The sequence below is a fragment of the Sus scrofa genome, chromosome 1 (assembly GCF_054392235.1).
Source record: "Sus scrofa isolate SSC_HxYL_T2T_F1_AM1 chromosome 1, Sscrofa_HxYL_maternal_Yorkshire_Landrace_v2.0, whole genome shotgun sequence".
NCBI lineage: Eukaryota > Metazoa > Chordata > Mammalia > Artiodactyla > Suidae > Sus > Sus scrofa.
In genome coordinates this window covers 237,922,299-237,938,343 of record NC_139383.1, presented here as the reverse complement: position 1 = coordinate 237,938,343, position 16,045 = coordinate 237,922,299, and positions in this window count along the sequence as shown.

The window sequence follows — 16,045 nt, the reverse complement described above, 5'->3', positions numbered from 1 at the left end:
GAAACAAGTTCCAAGATTTGAAAAATATTTTAAAAGAAAATTTATCGTGCTAATGATTTGGGTTCTAATGATTTGTCTCACCAATATAAATAAAGCTTTATAAATCAGATCATCAACATCTAATTTTGCCTTTATATCTATTCAAATATTATGTTCTAATTATAGGATATATTCTGTCCTACAACTAATCAATTCATGAATTACTGTTGCCTGAAATACTATACATTTCATAAGTATAAAAAATTCATGCTGTGTGTGTTTAAAACTAAATTTGCAGTGCTATAAATGATGATAACTAAACTAAAATATTATTAAAATTAAATATGTAAAGTTAAAAAGAACTCTAAACAAAACATTTTGTTTATACTGTTAGAGCATCTGTTAGTGTAACAGACCCTCTGTGTAATTATTGATGAGGTCTATATAACAGCTCTCTTACTACTAAATTAACTGAATTTAAAAAATACAGCAAATCTGTAATTGAAATATGTTTCAGGATTTTCAAACACATGTAATACAAAATGAATGTATCATTCAAACATAAGCATAAAAATGAAGATGAGTCACTAGTCGTTCCATACTATTATAAATACATTAAAAAATATTTTCTTCCTTTTTACCTAGCATCACATCATGATTCTAATACTGTAGGTGAAATGGAGACTCAATATGTCTAAGGTGGAGAGGCTATAATATCATTTTGCATAACATTGTCACATTTTATATAATTTCATTTTTTTAATAATTATATTATCCTCCAGATCCCTTGGTTTTAACAGGAATGCTATCACATCGATTTTTTTTTCTTCAATCAGCAGACACATGCCCCTGACAGTCAGTTAACCATACTTTTGTCTGTATTCTCAAAATGCAAATCAAAACAAAAAAGGAAACTATGAACAGTTACTTACATCTGGAGTGAAAAAGTCAGACCTCCAAGGGATAAGCAGGTGACATAAACGAGGGGTATAGGCCTGAAATACATACCCAGTCTATAGGTAGAGCAGCTCTTCAGGCATAGCTAATGGCTGTCGTGAACAATTTTAGGTCCTGTGTTGTAATATCAGATTGTTCAACAGAAACCAGAAATCTGGATGGATTTTTCAGAGAAAATAATATGCTTTTTAAGTGTTTCCAATCTGCAGAAATGCTTTCATGACATTGCATAAACCAAATAAAATATCTGTGTGCAACATCAGTCTCTGTCATAAAAAGGGGCAGAGATCACAACTAAAGAAACAGATAAAATTCTTACTGTGTTTGTGTTAATAGAACTGCATGTTGGCAAAATATTATATGGATGCCTGTGTGTACAGACACAAAGTCCTAACTAAAAATTGGTTAGTTAAATGTAAACGAGTGTAAGGGGTCTAAAGCTGTTATAATGAGGAAGTTTTCATTCATTTATTTGGAAATTATTTACCAGGCCTGTTCTAAGTGCTGGAAATTTTGTGTTAAAAATGTTGTCTTCTTTCCTTGGATTTCAAACCCCCGGAGAATGTGAATCCTAAACAAATGAATATGTAATATGTATTAAAATTATGCCATCATGCAATAAATGCTATCAAAAATGTTCAGTTTTGTAAGTTAAGGATTGTCATGTTGTGAGGTTTATGAAAAAGAATGCTGTTTAGTTCTTCTTTCATTTATTCCGTAAATAAAAAAAAAAAAAGATAAAAGGTTCTCACTTATTTTAGCTTGTTTATGTCATGGGTAAAAGGTAGAATTACTATTAAATCACATAGACAAAGTAGAATGGGGAGTTATTGTTTAATGTCTAAAATTGCAATTTTCCAAGATGAAAAAAAACTCTTGAGTTGGATGACAGTAATGGTTATACAACAACATTAATGTGAAAAAAAATGTTTACATGCATGTGTAACTGGATCACCTTGCTGTACAGTAGAAAATTGACAGAACACTGTAAACCAGCTATAATGGAAAAATAAATAATTTAAAAAACTACTGAACTGTAAATTTTTAAAACAGTTAAGATGGTAAATTTTACGCTGTATTTTACTACACACAGAAAATTAAGGAACAAAAGCCCCCAAACAGGCGAGGGTCGGAATTTGGCCTTTGGGCTATGGTTATTGACCCTTCATTTACTGTACACATTTCTGGGTTATCTGATTCTGATCTGGCATTGCTTTTGAGCTGTTTTATAATGTAACTTGTAGATAGCTTATCGCCATGAAAAATAATTGTTTTCTAAACACAGAGAATAAATTATGTCCAGTGGAGATTCAGATGATTTCTTTTTCCCTTATGGACAAAGTCATTTTTATGTCCATTTGTAAATTCATTTCAATATTCCTTTATTTCATGTAAATTTGCATTTCTTTAACTTTTCCTTTGAACTGCTTTTAACATCTTATCCCAGTCCTTCACTTAATCAGTTAAATAAAATATTTAATGCATGTTTTTTCATAGCTGCATGAGACTTATGATTTTATCTTTTTTTGGAAAATTATCCATCAATAGTGTGCATATTGTTGATACCTGTTTCTTTGAAGTGGGAGGAGTTTTATTCCTATAAAATTATGTGATTATGTGGTTGTTCATTATAATTTCTTTCTAAGAATATTTGTGAATGAGTAATTTTATCCAAAGAATAAAAGATTGTATTTCCACTTAAACATAGCCCTAAAATTGACATTTTTTTTAAAAAAAGTGTCTTATATGGAAGTGAAAAATTCCAAAATAAAGTATTCATCTAGCCACTCCCTGTTTCCCTCAGAAGTTAGGAACTTGTTTTTCCCTCTTCAAAGATAGGATCTAATCTTCATTTACTTTATATATCCTAAATCTGTGTTATTTGTGTGATTACCAATTGCTATACATCAAGTTTTGAAATGTGATCTGAAGAAAACTAAAATAGAGTAGCATTGTGACAGTGACAACTGGTGACAGCCTGGGGTAGCATTGCTGCCTTTTGTGGAGGTCTTCTTTGCCAGTAGACAACATCCTTTCCAGTTTCCCCTTAGAAATATTTATAACTTGAATTTTGTTAAATGAAGAAAAGCATAGCTAAGAGAAGCTTTTCAAAATTATAGGGCAATGCGGAGCTTGTTCTCAATCAAAGGCAGTTATATAGTTTTCCATTTATATTAGTGTAGGGTCAGCTTACAGAGGGTACACTTCATCCTAGCTAGTTGATGAAGAAAGAAATCTATCTAATGGAAAGGAAATAAATGGATTCAAGATTTAGTAGGAGGTCTGAAGAAACAAGGTTTAGGCTGACTGTGAAGGTTGGTTTTTCAAAGCCACCCCATGTAACTGGGGCTCCATGGAAGCTGAACTTTCAAACATAAGGAGGATGCCGAAAATAATTGGAAACCACAGTTACAGCTTCTGCCACAGACCAGCCATCGCATCATCTGGTAAAACCCAATCAGCAAATTGGAAGCCTCAAGGCTTGTTTTTTTTTGTTTGTTTGTTTGTTTTTCTCATTTAATTGACTTCACGTTGCCTGCAGGTGTTTCTAATTGCTTTAACTTCAACCACAAACCTAGATTTAAGGAATTCTGGGAAATGGAAGTTGTGAGTCTCTTACTCTGTGATGCCGGAAATCACCAGGAAGAATCCAAAGATATTCTGAGTGAGTTTATCTAACTTTTCCCTCAAATTTTTGACCCAGAATGGTGCTTATTCCAACTCTTCCCATTCTCTAACTGTTCTGAAAAGCTAAGGCGGAAGGTAATGAAACTTGGGAGACATCTGCCTCCTGGCTCTTTTAATGATACAATGTGTTGTTTACAGTTTGAGGTTTGTTCAGCAGTTATGAATAAACCTAGTATAAACATTCAAATACACCATTTTGTGAGAACATGAGGTTTTATTTCTCTCGAAAAAGTATTTGGGAATGACATGCTGAGATGGGGAAAGTATATGTTTAACTTTATCAGAAACTGCTAAGCTGTTTTCTTAGGTGATTGTACCATATTGCTTTCTGACCTGTAGGTTAATGAAAAGAATATTGATTACTTTCCGTGGTTTTGCAGTAAATGAGAGTTCCAGATACTCCATACCATCACCAGTACTTAATATTGCTACAATACTTTTGGTTTTGGTTTAGCCTTTCTAACAGGTGTGCAGTAGTAAATGATTGTGGTTTTAATTTGCACTTATATTTAGTTAGTGATGAATGATCTTGAGCATGTTTTCATGTTTGTTTTTTTTTTTTTGCCATCCATACATTTGTTTTGGTAAAAAGCTACAAAATTTTGCACATACACTACTTCATTATCTGTTTTTCTGTAAATGAGTTGTGAGTCCTTGATATACTCCAAATACAAGTGTTTTCTTTTCTAGAATCAAATATTTTCCTATTTTAATTAAAGTATAATTAATACACAAAGAGTATATAAGTTACAGGTGTATAATATAGTGATTTATAATTATTAAAGGTTGTATTTCACTTATAGTTAGTATAAAACATTTGCTATATTCCCTGTGTTTTACAATATATTTTTACAGCTTTTTAATCCTATACCCTTATGTTTCTCCTCTCCCTTTGCCTCTCCCCACTGGTAATCACTAGTTATTTATATCTGTGTGTCTATTTTTTTTTTGAATACAGGTGTTTTTTAAGATGTGTGCCTAGCAAATACTTTCTCCCAGTCTGTCGCTTGTCTAGCTATATGTATGTAAAGAGTAAAAACAAACCCCACAAAAACAGCAGGTATTAAAATGATACTCAAATACTGTTTCTGGGAGTTTTCCTAATATTAGCGTCCTGCATCAGTAATATATTTGTTACCATTAGTGAACTAACTTTGATGCATTATTAACTAAATTGCCTAAGGTTCACTCGTGGCATAGTTCTATGTGTTTAGACAAGTGAAAAAATATCATGTATCTATTACTACAGTATCATACAGACTAGTTTCACTTCTCTCTAAATCCTCTCTGCTTCCTTTATGATTCCACTCCCCAAACACCTGAACCCATGGCAAGCACTGATTATTTTGTTGTCGTCCCCATAGTTTTGCCTTTTGGAGATACATGCAAAATTAATCAAGACAAGTAAACTAGAATAACAGCTGTAACCTTTTCAGATTTGTTTCTTTCACTTAACAGTAGGCCTCAAGGGTCAGGTGGGTGAGCCCAGGTGTGGGGGTTTTCTTAATGCCAAGGAGCCCTGAACAAAGGGTTCCTGTAGTTTCATGGACCTGGGGGCTGGTGGGGAGGGAGAGGGGGAGGGCTGGGAGTGGAAAAATACAGATTACTGAGTGAGAGTAGAGAAAATACTCCTGTGCCCTTGTAGAGATGATGTGGCTGAGAAGGCACTGGCCAAAGCTCCAGATAAGGAGACCTTCAGAATGAAGGCCCATGGGCTAGGAATGGAAATGATCCGTATGAACACAGCTGCTCAGGAAAGTATAATTCCTTGATTACTACTCTCTTCAGAGATGGTGGTGAATTGTTGAGGGAGGGCAGTTCTCTTTTGTGAGGCCTGACAGGTAAAGCCTTTGTCATTGTCTGTGGTTGGACTGAAAAAAATCACACTTGGGTGTTTTGGTTAAGAGCTAATATTTTCAGTACATTTTTGTTGTTTCATCATGCAAACTCTGATGGCATATGATGTTGAGCATCTTTTGATATACTTATTTGCCATCTGTAAATCTTTTGTGAGGTATCTGTTTAGAACCTTTGTCCAATTTAAAATTAGAGTGTTTTCTTATTACTGAGTTTAAAAATTCTTTATGTATTTTGGATATAAGTTCTTAATCAGGTAGGTGTTTTTGCAGATATTTTCTCCTAGTCTGTGGCTTCTCTTTTCATTCTCTTAGAGTTTTGGAGAACAGGATTTTTCAAATTTTACTGAAGTTTAACTTACAGTTTTATATATTTTTTTAATTTCATGAATTGTACTTTTGGTATTAGAACTAAAAATTTTTCTGCAATCCAAAAGTTCGCATGGATTTCCCCCGCTATGTTATCTTTCAAATTTATTACAGTTTTGTATTTTAAGATTAGGTATATTAGCCAGTTAAGGTAATTTTTGTAAAAAGTGCAAAGTTTTTGTCTAGATACATCCTTTTTCTGTCTAAACATGGGGTTGTCATAGTGTCATTTGTTGGAAAACTTTTTTTCTTGATTAAGTTGCCTTTGCTCTTTTGGCAAAGATTAGTTGACTGTATTTATATGGACGTGCTTCTGGCTCTTTGTTATTTTTCATTAATTTTTTTTCCTATTCTTTAACCAGTATCATAGAATCTTGATTACTGTAGCTTTATAGCGAGTTTTGAATTTGGTTTGAATTTGTTCTTCAGTATTGAAGAATGCTGTGTTGGCTATTTTTCTGGGGCGGGGGTTGTTGTTGTCCCGACATATAAATTTTAGATTCATTTTGTTGATGTCCACAGAACAGGTGGGCTTTCGATTTAGATTTATTTGAATCTATAGATCAGGCTGGGAAGAATGACAATATCTCATCTTCCTGTTCATGAAAGTGAAATACCTCTCCATTTACTTAGATCTTTGAGCTCTGTCAACAAAAAATAATTGTTCATACTGATCTTATACACATTTTATTAAATTTTTGCCTAAGTATTTGATTTTTGGAGGGTGCTAATGGATTTGTTTGATTTTTTTCGAAGATCTATTTCTGGGCAAAGAGTTATTTATAATATTCACTTATTTTTCTTTTAATGTCCATGAGATCAGTAATGATGACCCCTTTTTCATTTCTGATGTTAATAATTTGTTCCTTCTCTTTTTCTCTTAGTTACCCTGGCTAGAAGTTTATCAGTTTATTGATTCTTTTTTTAAAGTTTAAGTTTTTAGTTTTATTAGTATTCTCTAATGATTTCCTTTCAGTTTCATTGATTTCTGTGTTAATATTATTGTTTGTTGGCTTCTGTTTACTTTAGTTTTAAATTTAAACTTCTTTTTTCCTCTAGATTCCTAAGGTGAAGACCTAAATTAGTGATTCAAGTTCCCTTCTTATCTATGTATTTAGTACTATACAGTTTCTTATTTTCTTTTAAGCAAACTTTTGACAGCTTCCACAAATTTTAGTAATTTTATTTTCATTTTATTTCAATTAAAATAGATTTTAAATTAGTCCTAGGTCTTTTTATTTTTGAACCATGTTTTATTTAGAAGTGTTTTGTTTAAGGCCCAAATATTTAGGGATATTTTTGGCCATCTTTCCCTTTTTAATTGCTGATTTAATTCACTGTCGTCTAGGAATATACCTAGCATAATTTCTATTGTTTTCACCTTAAAATGTATTTTATGGCCAGTCTTTATTACTTCTTCACCTTCGAAGGATAACGTCACTGAATACAGAATTCTAACTTGGTAGGTTTTACTTTGGAGAATGTTCCATGTAAGACTGAGAAAAACGTGTATGTATACTGCTGCTATTGCAGGTAAAATCTCCCTTTGGTCTGGAGGGAGTTATTGTCTCTTTTGTCCAATGGTAGTTACAATACAAAACTTCTTGAAGATTATGTGGAAAAAGTAATTAGTGCCTTACTCTAAGGCATGCAATACATTAAATACAAAAAAAAAAACCCCAAAAAACAAAACAAAACAAAAATCCCAAATGCAACAACTACAAATGCAATTTCTTTAATAGATTTCTATTCAAGTTAGCTCTTTTATTTTTGTTAAATTACTTAATTACTGAATTTTATTACATTTATAGGTGTACAACAGTCATCACAACCAAATTTTACAGAATTATCATCCCAAACCCTCAGTGCATCCCCGCACCCCCCAACCTGTCTCATTTGGAAACCATGAGTTTTTCAAAGTCACAGTTTTCCATCTGTTTGTGTCATCTTTAATTTCTTTCATCAGTGCCTTATAGTTTTCAGAGTACAGGTCTTTTGTCTCTTTATGTAGGTTTATTCCCAATATTTTATTCTGTTTGATGCAATGGTAAATGGGATTGCTTCCCTAATTTCTCTTTCTGAACTTTCATTGTTAGTTTATAGAAATGCCGTCAATTTCTGTGTATTCATTTTGTGTCTAGCGACTTTGCCAAATTCTTTGTTGAGCTCTAACAGTTTTATGGTAGAGTATTTAGGATTCTCTAGATAGAGTATCATGTCATCTGCAAATAGTGATAGTTTTACTTCTTCCTTTCCAATTTGGATTCCTTTTATCTCTTTTACTTCTCTGATCGCTGTGGCTAGAACTTCCAAAACTATGTTGAATAGTAGTGGCGAGAGCAGACATCCTTGTGTCTTGTTCCTGATCTCAGCGGGAATTCTTTCAGGTTTTTACCATTGAGAATGATGTTAGCTGTGGGTTTGTCATATATGGCTTTTATTATGTTGAGATAGGTTCCCTCTATGCCCACTTTCTTTTACTCTTTTTTTTTTTTGTCTTTTCCAGGACAGCACCCGCGGCATATGGACGTTACTAGGCTAGGGGTCTAACTGGAGCTGTAGCCACTGGCCTATACCAGAGCCACAGCAATGCCAGATCTGAGCTGTGTCTGCTACACCACAGCTCATGGCAATGCCGGATCCTTAACCCACTGAGCAAGGCCAGGTATCAAACCCGCAACCTCATGGTTCCTAGTCAGATTCATCAACCACTGAGCAAGGAAGGGAACTTCAATGCCCACTTTCTGAAGGGTTTTTTAATCAGCAATGGGAGTTGGATTTTGTCAAAGGCTCTTTTGACATCTTTTGAAATGATCATATGGTTTTTAGGCTTCAGTTTGTTAATGTGGTGAGAGTTTGATGTGAGGCTCAGAACTCTGACTTCTGTAGGTGAGTCTCTGTGGTATAGTTATTTTCCAGTCTGTGGAGCTTTCAACCTGGTAGGTATGGGGTTGTTTGTATCACATAATCGCCCCTCCTACCTCTTGATGTGGCCTCCTCTTTGTCTTCTGGAGTAGGATATCTTTTTGAAAGTTTGCAGTCCATTTGGTTGAAATTTGCTCAGCATTTGGTTGTAATTTCACTGTTTTTATGAGAGAAGTTGAGCTTCAGTCCTTCTATTCCACTGTTTTAATCTTGTCTCTAGTTAGCTCTTTTATCTTGCGTGAGCTTTGGTAGTTGGATTTTTTTCTATTTCATATAATTGAATTCAATTATATGAATTATTATTGAATTACTGGGTATAGAGTTTTTGTAATACTCCCTGTTAATTCTTTAAACTTTATAGGCTTGATAATATTTCCTTTTTTTTATTCCTGCTATCAGAAATTTGTATTTTCTCCTTTTTTTGTCATTTTGATTTGATCTTAACTTATTATAATAAATAATAATCCTTTCAAAGGACTAGTTTTCAGTTTCATTGATATTATCTATTATTTTTTTATTTTGTTATCCATTGACTTCTGTTTCTGTTTTTGTCATATCCTTCTCTATGATTTCTTTGTGTTTAATAATCTAAAACAGAGAAAATTAAAGTGCATCATTAATTTAAGAACTTCTTTTCTAATAAAAACATGAAAAACATAAATTTCTAAACACTTTAGTTATACTGAACAAATTTTGTTATATTTTATTTTTGTTTTCATTCAGTTCAAAAGGTTTTAATTTCCCTTGAGTCATAAATTCCTTCTTCTGCGATCCATTAATTATATATTCTAAACAATTCCATCATATGCCTTCCTATTTTGTGTTGTATTTCTTTTAAATTGCTATTTTTTTTTCTTTTTTGGGCCACACCTGCAGCATGTGGAGCTCTCAGGCTAGGGGTTGAATTGGAGCTGCAGCTGCTACCCTGTGCCACAGCCATAGAAACACCAGATCCAAGCCACATCTATGACCTATACCATAGCTCACAGCAATATCAGATTCTTAACCCACTGAATGAGGTCAGGAATTGAACCCTCATCCTCATGGGTACTGTTTGGGTTCTTAACCCACTGAACCACAAGAGGAACTCCTAATTTGCCATTTTCATTTTTGATTCCCTTACATGATTCTTGATAAATTGTTTATAACTTCTAGATTACTGATTCTCTCTTTAGCTAATCTATTATAATTTTTATTTTACCAGTTATATTTTTAATAAGGAAATTAATTTTTCTTGTTTGTTTTTTGTTATTAACTCTTCTCACCATTTCTCTAATTGATATCATTATTTAAACAATATATAATCCTATTTTCTGTATAGAGTAATAACAATATTGGCAAGTCTTTAGTGATCAAATATTATGCTGTTTATCTTTATTTTCAGTAGTTGCCTTCTCCTCCATCTGGTAATGCTTTGTATGTGTGAATGTGTGTTTATATGATAATTCAAGATTCTTAATCACTGCCAGTCTTACTGCCTAATTTTTGGGACACTTCAGAAAGAGTTCACTTACCCTTTTTTATTTCCTCTTGCAATTTTGAGGCCCATTCCAATTCTTGGCCATAGGTGTTCCTACTTGGCCCTCAGGTCACAGACATTTGGGCTTCTGACCAACATTATACCTTCACCTCCTCCACCCATACAGAGAGTGGTATTCTTATTTTTTTTTTTTATTACTCAATGAATTTATTACATTTGTAGTTGTGCAATGATTCTCACAATCCAATTTTATAGGATTTCCATCCCACAACCCAAGCACATCCCCCAAATCCCCAAACTGTCTCCTTTGGAGACCATAAGTTTTTTAAAGTCTGTGAGTCACTATCTGTTCTGCAAAGAAGTTCATTCTGTCCTTTTTACAGATTCCACATGTCAGTGAAAGCATCTGATGTTGGTGTCTCATTGTGTGCCTGACTTCACTTAGCATGATAATTTCTAGGTCCATCCATGTTGCTAAAAATGCCGGTATTTCATTCCTTTTAATGGCTGAGTAATATTCCATTGTGTATATGTAGCACATCTTCTGGATCCACTCCTCTGTTGATGGACATTTAGGTTGTTTCTATGTCTTGGCTATTGCAAATAGTGCTGCAATGAACATCGGAGTACATGTGTCTTTGTGAGTCACGGTTTTCTCTGGATAGATGCCCAAGAGTGGGATTGCTGGATCAAATGGTACTTCTATTTTTAAATTTCTGTGGTATCTCCATCCTGTTTTCCACAGTGGTTGCACCAATTTACATTACCACCAACAGTATAATAGGATTCCTTTTTCTTCACACCCTCTCCAGCACTTAGTGTTTGTAGATGTTTTGATGATGGCCATTCTGGCTGGTATAAGGTGGTACCTCATAGTGGTTTTGATTTGTATTTCTCTAATACTGAGTCATGTTCAACATCTTTTCATGTGTTTTTTGGCCATCCATATGTCTTCTTTGGAGAACTGTCTGTTTAGATCTTCTGCCCATTTTGTGATGGGTTTTTTTTTTTTTTTTTTTTTTTTGGTATTGAGCTGCAGAAGGTGTTTATAAATTTTGGAGATTAATCCCTTGCCAGTTGATTCATTTGCAAAGATTGTCTCCCATTCTGTGGATTGTCTTTTCATTTTGTTTAGGGTTTCCTTTGCTGTGCAGAAACTTTTCAGTTTGATTAGGTCCCATTTGTTTATTTTTGTTTTTACTGTCATTACTCAGAGATGGATCTGAGAAGATGTTGCTGTCGTTTATGTCAGAGAGTGTTTGGCCTATGTTTTCCTCTAAAAGTTTTATGGTGTCTGGTCTTATATCTAGGTCTTTAATCTATTTTGACTTTATTTTTGTGTATGGTGTTAGGGAGTGTTCTAATTTCATTCTTTGACCTGTGGCTGTCCAATTTTCCCAGCACCACTCTTTTTTGTTGATATAGGAGGTGTGGGGAGGCCAGCAGTGCCACCAAGAGTGTGTCCAGTCTAGAGTCTGCTTGTGAATCAAGGAGAGTTATTCATAGACTTGCAATCATAACTAAGACCAGTTAGTATAGTCTTTATTTATTATTTGCTAAAGTTCAAAATATGATCAGACACTATGAAACTTTTTAACTAGTCCTCTCACCACTAGTCCACATGACTACAGATGAGAAAATTGATTTTGTTCTATCCCTAATTAAAATACCTATTGAGTCTCCCTTATTTACAAAATCAAAACCAAGTTCCTCAGCATGGCTTTAAAGACCTCTCATTATATTTTTCTAGTCTACCTTCTTAAACATCATCTTCTTCCACTTTTCTGTATAAACTAGAATATCTAGGTTCTACTTAATATGCTATAATCTTGCAACAACTATTGTTGGTATTTCCTCTATGTATGTAACCCTTCTGTTGAAATCCAGATATATTTGTTTCATCCTTCAAAAACCTACATAAGTATTTTCACTATTAGGAAGGTTTCCCTCTGTAGGGAAGTTGACCTCCATAAGAAAAATAAATGGTATTCTTCCCTCTTTTTCCATACACTAAGAGCCATTTTTATACCCTGTTTAGTTCATGGGAGAATCTTCTGTATCCTCAGGGCATAGAAATCAGTGTAAAAAAGTGTGTAAAAAACAGTTATTGACAGTGTGTATCTAGACTGAAACACCACATTATATGGAATACTCTGTAATTGGAGTAAAATAATCCATTTTAAGTTCTGTATGTTATCGCTTCTTGCTGGATTTGATCACATCTGAATGTTGAGCAAATTAAAGTTAATTTTTGTCATCTACAGATGGATGAATATCTTGCTTCCACTGAATTATAGATTAGCACATAGCATCTTCATACACTGAGTTTGTATTTAATGAGGGGCATCTTGGAGATTAGAGTTTACTGTTTTGTGGGGTTTTTTTTGAGTTTACTGTTTTACTTGGTATCTAATTTTAGAAGAGAAGAAAATTATCTTTTTTTTAAATAATTCATTGATCTTGAATAACTCTTTGGTTATTATCCCTTAGATCCTCAGAATCATATGTTGTCTTTCCCTCTGCTTTATTTTCTAGACATCCTTTTTAAATGTGTGACTGATTTCTAGTAGGTGTGTTGGACTTTATGACATGGATTTTATTAACTTTACCCTTACATTAAAATATTTTTCTTTATTTTCCCCATGAGTTTATGCTTAAAATAATCCTGGTCATCATGTTATGTTGTATATATTATTATAAATCCCTCTAAATAATTATTGGAATTATGCTACTTTATCAGTGATTAAATCCATCGATTCTTTTAGCTTACTCATATAGCTGTTATAAGAAACAAATGAATAGGTGTAAGTGAAAATGCATTGTAAATTACTAAGCATTTTGTTTATAAAAACAATTATTATTTGGTCCCATAGTTAATAGTAATACACCATTTCTAGTGGTTTATAAGCAAATTAGAGTCAAACAGGGAAATAATATCTGTCTGAAGCTAATAAATATTTTGAATTTTTTTTTGTCTTTTTGCCATTTCTTGGGCCGCTCCCATGGCATATGGAGGTTCCCAGGCTAGGGATCCAATCAGAGCCGTAGCCACCAGCCTATGCCAGAGCCACAGCAACACGGGATCCGAGCCACGTCTGCAACCTACACCACAGCTCACAGCAATGCCGGGTCCTTAACCCACTGAGCAAGGCCAGAGATCGAACCCACAACCTTATGGTTCCTAGTCGGATTTGTTAACCACTGCACCACAACGTGAACTCCTGAATAATTTTAATTATGTAAATTACCAGAGTGCTGAACATTATTATTACTGCCATTAAGAAATATACATTTATCTAACACCAAATCCATAACTCTGTGAATATCTCCTAAAAATTCTTCCACTTTCCCCAAAGTGCTGGGTTGAGCTTTTCATATAGGATTCTTAACTACCCTCGTATAATGTAAGTAGGATGGATTATCATCTTTCTTGATTTAGATTAAGTTGAAATCATAGTTCCTCAACTATGAAATCTAGAAAATGTACCGATCACCAGATTGTAGGAAGGATTAAATCACATAATATGTTCATAGGAGACACAATCCCACTCCTATGCATCTATCCAGAGAAAACTATGACTTGAAAAGATACATGTACCCCATTGGTCATTGCAGCACTGTATATAATAGCCAAGACATGGAAGCAACCAGAATATGTGGTACATATATACAGTGGAATGCTACTCAGCCATAAAAACAATAAACTAATGCCATTTGCAGCAACATGGATGGAACTATAGATGATCATCCTAAGTGAAGTAACCCAGAAAGAAAAAGACAAATACCATAGATATCACTTATGTGTGGAATCTAAAATCTAAAATATGGCACAAATGATCCTACGTACAATAGAGAAACAGATCACTGCCAAGGAGAGCAGACTGTGTAGTTGCCAGTGGGGGATAGGGAGGGAGTGGGATGGATGGGCAGTTCAGGGTTTTTGCATGCAAACTGCTATATTTGGACTGGATGGGCATTGAGGCCCTACTGTACAGCACAGGGAACTGTGTGTGATTGGGTCACTGTGCTATACAACAGAAATTGAAGAAACATTGTAAATTAACTGTACTTTAAATATATATACATACACACACACACACATATATATATATGCCATTTTCTTTTTCCCTTAGCTAAATTAGAATTATATGAATAAGTAGACCTTAGAGTGATACTTCTTAACTATTACTGTTTTCTATAAAACATTAAACATTGGGCTCAAAAATCTGTCATTTTATTGATTTGTGCAAGTGTTCCACCCCCAAAATGCCTTATCTTCAAAAAACTCTCTTCCTCTATGCTTTATCAATTTCTCCCATCTTAGAGGGAAAAAAAATGATTAAATTACCTTTATTTTTGTGTAAGAGAATGTGTTCCTTACCCTACATGGAAATGCTCATAATTTATGAAAGGAAAGTTTTTGTTTTAAAGAAGTTTTCAGTGCTTAGATGATAAAATGCGTTTGCACTGAGCTAGTGAATTAAAAATTGGACCTCCGGGGGGGGGGGGGCACGCGCACACGCACACACACACACACACGTGCGCGCTTTTTTTTTTTTCCTATGACAAGGAGATAACCTAAACGTTTAATGATAACAGAGGTCATGCCAGAAAGATCATGCCAGAGAAAGATCAATGTAATTCATTTTAAAAGTTAACAAAATATTTTTCCTGTGTAATTTTAGATAATGAAGTATATTCACATATAGATCAAATGGGAAGTATGAAAAAAATCACTTCTTTATATTACCTCTTTATTTAAAAAGTTTGAGATTCACCAATTAAAACATGCCTGAATCAGTTGCAAAATTATCTAAATTATGAATATGTTTAGTAGCCACTACCACTTTAGAATGTGCACTTTTAATCTTTGACATGCATGTACATTAAATAAAATGGCATTCATTTTATCAGAGATTTTTGCTCTGTTGGCTAAATAGAAGATAAATTAGAATTTTTCAAATTATACAGTGGGTATTCTCAGAAGTATATTTAAAATTTTTGGCTATCCATAAATCAGTTACTAAGCAGAAAATTTACACGAAATCATTCTCTGGCTACTTTCTCAATATTAGAGAATGAGAGACAATCCTTTCTAAAATAGTTCTTTCCTATTTCAGTTATGCTACTTAAATATTATGTCCTAAGCTTTCAGTGTCAAACATTACTGTATGTGCATATTTTAATATCTAATTATATTTCAATGATGAAAACTTCATTAATCAATTTTAGATCTGTGAATCAACAAGAACTTGTTAAGAGTGCCAAAAAAGAAAGTAGCACTAGTAGAATCACTAATACAGGTATAAATGCTTATTTGTACACATACTCAAATTCAACTAATATTTTTTTCTTGTAAGCCTCAGAACCAAAGTATTGTTTTTCTCACTCAGATGCATTACAGTAGCTATTCTTAACTAGGGGGCATTTTGTTCCGAAGGGTACATTTGGCAATGTCTGGAGATATTTTTGTCATGACTGATGTGGGAGGTGCTACTAACATCTCGTGGGTGGAGGACAGAGATATTGCTGAACATCTCAGAATATACAATACACCCCCACTTCCCCAACAAGAAATTGTCTAGTGCAAAATGTTAATATTTCCAGGATGGAGAAACACTGCCTTACAGTCTATTACAGAAGATGATATAGATACATAGTAACTGCACTTAATAATAATAACTAACTGATTCTAGGCATCATGAGTATTGTTTAGCTCTCCTAATTTAATTTCACACAATCCAAGTACTACTATAATCATTTTATAGACATATGAGGAAATTTAATAATC